Below are 6,518 nucleotides of genomic sequence, written 5' to 3'. Positions count from 1 at the left end.
TTTCTTAATTTCGCAGAAGTATACATACTGATATTCCACTGTTGAAGTGGTGTATATTCTTTCAAGGAGAAGATAGTGATATTGTCATTATGAATGGTGGCAGTCCACATTTCTCAGATTGTGGAAGCATATCTGTTTTCCAGAGAAGCAGCGTCACTCAAATAATCTCAAATTTATACCCAAATAGTGGCTATAATTTTTTATAATCATGATAAATGAGAAAAGCCTTTTGCATTTTTAGGGGCTCACTGATGCCAACAAGGAGCTCTTTGCTTTGCATTCATCTTGGCTTGGATATTTTATCTGACTGCGCTGCAGTCAGTGGTGTTGTTTGCACTTGGCTGCAGACATGATGCATTCACATGATTTAGTTGTGCTTCATTTACACTGAAAAAAGTATTGTTTCCTTAGTTCTTTTCTGGTCAGAACTGGAATCCCAAATAATTATTTTCTCTCTCTCCTTTAATTTTGAGGTAGAAACACTCTTGTACACATCTAAGATCAGAAAAGAGAAGACTGCAGTTCTTACTAAGATTCAGGAGGAAGGCAGTGAAATTTCTGAGTGTGATGATGCGACAAACACCTCAAGGCTGTGAAGCATGAACCCAGAACTCCTTTTAAAAACAGGGAGCTGGTTTGCTAGCCTCACGTGTTGTATCCACGTTTAACATCCTTCTGCATTGTGAGTAGAGGAAGAGTAGAGAGGTGGGAGTTTGTTTCCAGGATCTTTCCATACAGAGCGTAATAACTCCAAATCACAAAGTGAGAACACATTTTCAAGTGTGTTTACAAAAAAAAACCTGAAAAGACAAGATGTGTTTTAGTACACTAGATGTTAATAGATGCATTAGCATTTATATAGAATGAAGGGGTATTTTTCTGTAAATAAAACTGGATTATTCATAGGCTGTTTATAAAACTGGAAGATAAGTTACCTTTGCATTCTGGCGCCTTTGACCCATTTCCATGCCTATAAATTATTCTCTGTGACCTGTGATCTGAGCATTACTAATGCTCAGATCTTATTGCAATTGATAACACCTTGTTTCTCCAGTAAAAAAAGTACATTTGCTTTCTAAATTTTGTAATGATGCCCTAGATAATAGCACTGCACATTCTAAAGCATACAGGCAGATATTTAGGACCTAGAGATGAAAAAAAAACATCCTTGAACAATTTATTATCAGTTCCATTCATCAACTCTAATAATGTGTCCTCATGGCAAGCAAAGAAGGTGAATGGTGTCCTGGCTTGCATTAAGAGGAGTGTTGCCTGCACGTTGAGAAAGAAAATCCTTCCTTTCTACTCAGCACTGATGGGATCATACCTGGAGAACTCTGTCCAGTTCTGGGCTCCACAGCATGAGAGAAATATGGAGCTACTGGAGGGAGCACCATTAAGATGATCAAGAGACTGGAGGATCTCATACAAGGGAAGGCAGAGAGAGCTAGAAGTGTTTAGCCTAAAGAAGAGACAGCCCGAAGGAGGGCAGGTTAGCCTAAGGAAGGGGAGCCTAAGAATCTCATCAATGTGTATAAATAGCTGAGAAGAGGGTGTAGAGAAGAGAGTGTCAGGCTCTTTTCAGTGATGCCCAGTGTCAGGACAAGAGACACTGGGCACAGACTGAAAAATAGGGGGTTTCTTCTGAACATCAGGAAACACATTTCTACTGTTGGGTTGACTGAGCACTGGCACAAGTTGCCCAGGGAGGTTGTGGGGTCTCCCTCCTTGACGATGTTCAAAAGTAGTCTGGCCATGGTCCTGGAAATCCTGCTCTAAACGACCTTGCGTGAGCAGGAGGGCTGATGACCTCCAGAGGTCTGTTCTATGATTCTGTGAATATTTGTGCTTAGAATGGTGCAGTCAATCACTTGCCTACCTGAGCAGGCACCCTGCTGGTCAGAGTAGCTTTCTCACACAAGCAGAGCATGATGATTGTGTGTCACTGGAGTCTGTTTGTTAAAGAACTAAAGAAGATCCTGTCTTAGTCTTCAGAACAGTCTAAACAGATTGTTTGCAGCTGTAACACTAAGTGGAAGCCAACCACCAAATTATTTATTTGATCAGTGTTTCCCAATGCCTTTTTCTGTTATATTATAAAATGAAACACAGTCTCCAGCGTAAAAGCAAGTCAAAGTCTATACACTCATGTTTAGGTGGTATGGTCCACTTCCCTAGTTTACAGGTGATCTAGTCATCTGGTAAGAACAAAACCTTGGAGTTCTACCAATAACTGGTTTCATAACTATTCCTATTCCTGCATTTTCCTCTAATGACACAAGGATTTGGGGAAGCTTTTATGTGGCATTTTTGAAAATGACCAGAAAGCAGATGCTAATAAGCATAGTCTTTGTTTACATCACCGAGCCAGTTGTTTACTTGGCTGCTCCTGTCAGTTAATTGATTGCAAATATGTTCGTCAGAGCTCTGTGCAATCCATGGGTTCATTTTACACCAAATTTTGGGTTGGCACCAGTAGTAGCAATTTTCTTTTGGACTCTTATTGCTTTTTGCACAACTGTAACAAAGCACTACTTCGCTTTTCTATGAGATTAACAGGAAGAAACTCACTGTTATTTCCTAATAACAGAAGACTTCTCAGACCTCTTTTGAACACAAATATGCTTTATCCATTTTATAGATTGGAAACCAAAGCAAACATCTGAGATATATTGTCAACGTCACACTGTCTGTATCCACACAAAGAACTGCATCAGACTCATTATAGCCAGAGCCCTGACCTCACTGGGTATTTAGAAAAAATGAATTACTTTAGGAAATCTAACACTTTGTGAAATCCTGCATCCTGAAACTGCTATTTCTCAGCAACCTGAGCAAAGCCATAAAATTACAATTGTCCTTAATTCTGCATTTTATATAAAATTATTGACTTCATTATTCATTTCTCACACATACACACACACAAAATACATACTGAACTGTGGCACTGAACCAAGTCAAGGACTGACCTTTTCATTCACTTGTGATAAGGCAACTGTTCACCCAAGCACTAGTCTCTCAGTATGAAAAATGCATCCTTATTTACCAGAAATTTTAAAGTCAGAACCAAAGAAAGTAATTCCATTGTATGATTCAGCTAGGGGCGGGAAGGGAGGGAGGGAAAGAAAAGATGGTCATGATGCATTTGGCTTCTACATTTCTTTTTCTATAACATATTCTTTCTAACTTTATAACTTAGCAGTGGTATTACATTTTGTAATGTGCTGTCACTGACATTTTCAAGAACACAGAGCAGCAGCTGGATTATCAAAACATCTTCCAATGGGAAGAAACTGCTATAAGGCAGCAGTGGAACAGTGCTCTGCTCTCCCACCAAGAAGACAGCAAGACTCATTTTAACAGTGTGAGGATTCCCAGCGAAGACCCTTCAGTGCAGCTGTGCAGGAGATGCAAAACATTTGCATTTGTGCAACTTGGATTTTTTTTTCTTTTATTTTTTTACTTGAAGTTTGCAGTGCAGGTGATTTAGTTGATCACTGTACTCAGTTTATCACAGTATAATCACTAGCACTGTATTGGTTAGTATTGTTTCTGTTCATCTGTGGACAAGATTTCTTGTGATTCTGTATAGATATTACATACAGTTTTCTGTGTTTTTATTTCCACCAGATCTCCAGGTCTGAGCTGTGGCTATAGCTGGGGAGGATGTCTCTGCTGGCAACAGTAGATGGCAGACTACATTTACAAAGTTGCTAAAATGAATGTAAGGAGTAAATGCACTACAGTAGCCTATCGCTTTGCATCAAAAGTACTGGCAGTATTTTCCTAGCATATGAACAAGGCTTAGCAACAACAGATGTCACCAGAGTTTAAAAAAAAACAACACATTTTCTTTTATTTTCAAAATAAACATTTAAATATGCTCTCTCTCCCACTTCCACAATCCATACAGCTAAAGGGAACATCTGCTCCATCTGACAAGAAGGCAAGGGGAGGAAATGCGACAAATTCCTAGACACAGAAACAACCTTGCAGTAGAAGCCATATTTCCTATTGATTCAGGCTCCAAGAAGACTCAAGTGCCCTCACATATCAAAGCTGGGTGATGTGGTCTGCCTTATAACAGCCTACATTACCATTATGATCCATGATATTCAAATACTGCAAGCTACGGAATAACATAATTGTCAAGGGAAAGGTGATGTTAGTTATCACGTGTGTCTTCACCTGCTTGGCTTCCCACCTTAGCTATTTATCATAGGTGGAAAAGCAGCCTGACACTACTAAACTCAGTGTAAGTGGACTTTTGAAAAACACACGCACACTCCTTAGGTCTCTCTCTGCAAAATTTGTTCTAATACCTGTTTCTTCAGATCTTGCACAGCATTTTCTACTCATCTTCTGACAGTATTTGCTGACAAAAGAATGTATTGCATCTTGTCATCATGTTGTCTTCCCTGTATTATTTCAACCTTTTTTACTGCAGCAGGAAGAACAAGTGTTTCCATAATGGCATGTGGCTTTTTGTCTTTTGCTACCAAGTGAGAAGCTCTTAAATATTTATCATTAAGTTTAGTAAATTTTTGTGGAGGATTGGATTGAGTATGACATGACACAAAGTATCACTGAAAAAAAATTGTAGATGTTTTTCCTCATCTTCTGGATGCTGAATTTTTTAAGTTCCCCGTTAGCATTAGCTACTATCTTAAGGAACAGCTACTAAGGGCAAAGTTCATCATTAACAACAGCAGATTTAAATCCATATTTTGAAAAATGTTCTTCACAATTTCAGGTTTTTTTTTCAATATACTGCCTGTCAAGTGCAATTAGAGACATTATTTCTACCCCATAACGTGGCTGATGAAGAACTTGCCCTAGGAGAAGTGTCAGCTCTGCCATTTTGTTGTTTGCTTGTGTGTTATGTTCTGTCTGCAGTTTCCGTGCAAGGAATCTTTTTAATCCACTTGTCCATTTTGTGAGGGTTAGTTTGGTTAAAAATAAATATAATCCACAAATGCAATTAACTGGGCACACAAACTGCAGTGCATTGCAGTACGCTGATAGCAAATGAAGAGGTGAGGGTGCTACTGTGAAAGCCTCCAATGTGTGACCCGAAACAATCCGACAAACAGACAAAATCATCACTGTCAAATCTGAATATTAAATATCAGTAAACCTTAACAACTTTTTTTGACAAAAAATAAATATAAATAGAAGTTTAATAGAAGAAGTTTAATAGAAGAAGTTTAATAGAAGATCCCACACCCCAATGGATCATCTTCCACTGTTCTATAGGACCTTCAGCACTGATGCATCTTGTCTTGAGCTGAAGGGCTCCCCCTTCTCCAGGTCCCTGCAAGAGCACCTGTCTGTACTCAGGGAGTCAGCTTACCTTTGCTTTCTTCATATCTTATTCTATGAAAAATATTCCCAGATATGTGGTTATGAGGCTGCCAAAGCAAAGGCTTAGCTGATCTGAAACCTCCCTTATCATCCAGCAAAAGGACAACAGAAGAAGTAGCTCTTCATTTTCTTTTACAGAAATTAACACCTATTGATAACCAACATGAATATTGACATAGGCCCCTTTAACTATATACAAATAGAGCATGCCGGTTTAATTGATTTTCATGACCTTAGTGGAATTACATGAGGTTCAAGAAAAAAAAAGTCAGATATGAAGGCTGTCTTGATTTCAGCTGGAATAGAGATAATATTCTTCCCAGTAGCTCCTGTGTTTTGGAATTAGTACGAGAATAACATTGATATATATTGTTTAGTTGTTGCTGGGTAATGTTTATGTTCAACTGGGATAGAATTAATTTTCTTGCCGGAAACTGCTGGTTTCTAGATTTAGTAAGAGAATGTTCATAATGCACCAATGGGTTTTTTGCTCTTGCTAACAAACCAAGGATTTTTCTGTTTCCAATGTTTTGCTTATATGCAGGTGCAGAACCAGGGTAGCTAACCCAAACTGGTGAATCAATTATTCCATTCCATAACATCACACTCAGTATAAAAATGGGAATTTGGCCAGGGGAGTGGCAAGACAATCTTGTTTCTGCATACAGCATTCTGCATTCTGCTGTCGTTGTCCTCACTGTGATCTCTGTCCTCACTGCTGTTCACTGAAATTATTGCTTGGGATGGGCTAAGCATTGCACCGTGAGTTGTTGTATTTTAATATATTCCTTTATATTCTTATTATTATTATCTTTTCTTTTATTGTTCTATTAAAACTGTCTTTATAATTTACATATACCTCCCCCTCCCAAAGCTGCTGAATTGAGCTGCTGTCTTTCTGAGTTGCAGCGTGTCTTTTCTGAGTTGCAGCGTGGAGAGGGGCCAGACGGAGGTTTGGTGGCCACTCCACATCAGCGTACATATTAAAGCCCACCTGTGCAGCCAGGATGAGTCAGGGAGAATGAGCCATTATGTCTCTGCCACTGTTTGCCTGTCTGGATGACTAAACTGGTGCCTTATCTGATTTACACCATAGATTTCAGAACAAAGACTCAGAGGTTATCCTCAAAGCAAAAGTAAAAGAAATCTAAGTA

The sequence above is a fragment of the Cuculus canorus genome, chromosome 8, assembly GCF_017976375.1.
Source record: "Cuculus canorus isolate bCucCan1 chromosome 8, bCucCan1.pri, whole genome shotgun sequence".
NCBI classification, from domain to species: Eukaryota; Metazoa; Chordata; class Aves; order Cuculiformes; family Cuculidae; genus Cuculus; species Cuculus canorus.
Note: the sequence above shows the minus strand (reverse complement) of the source record.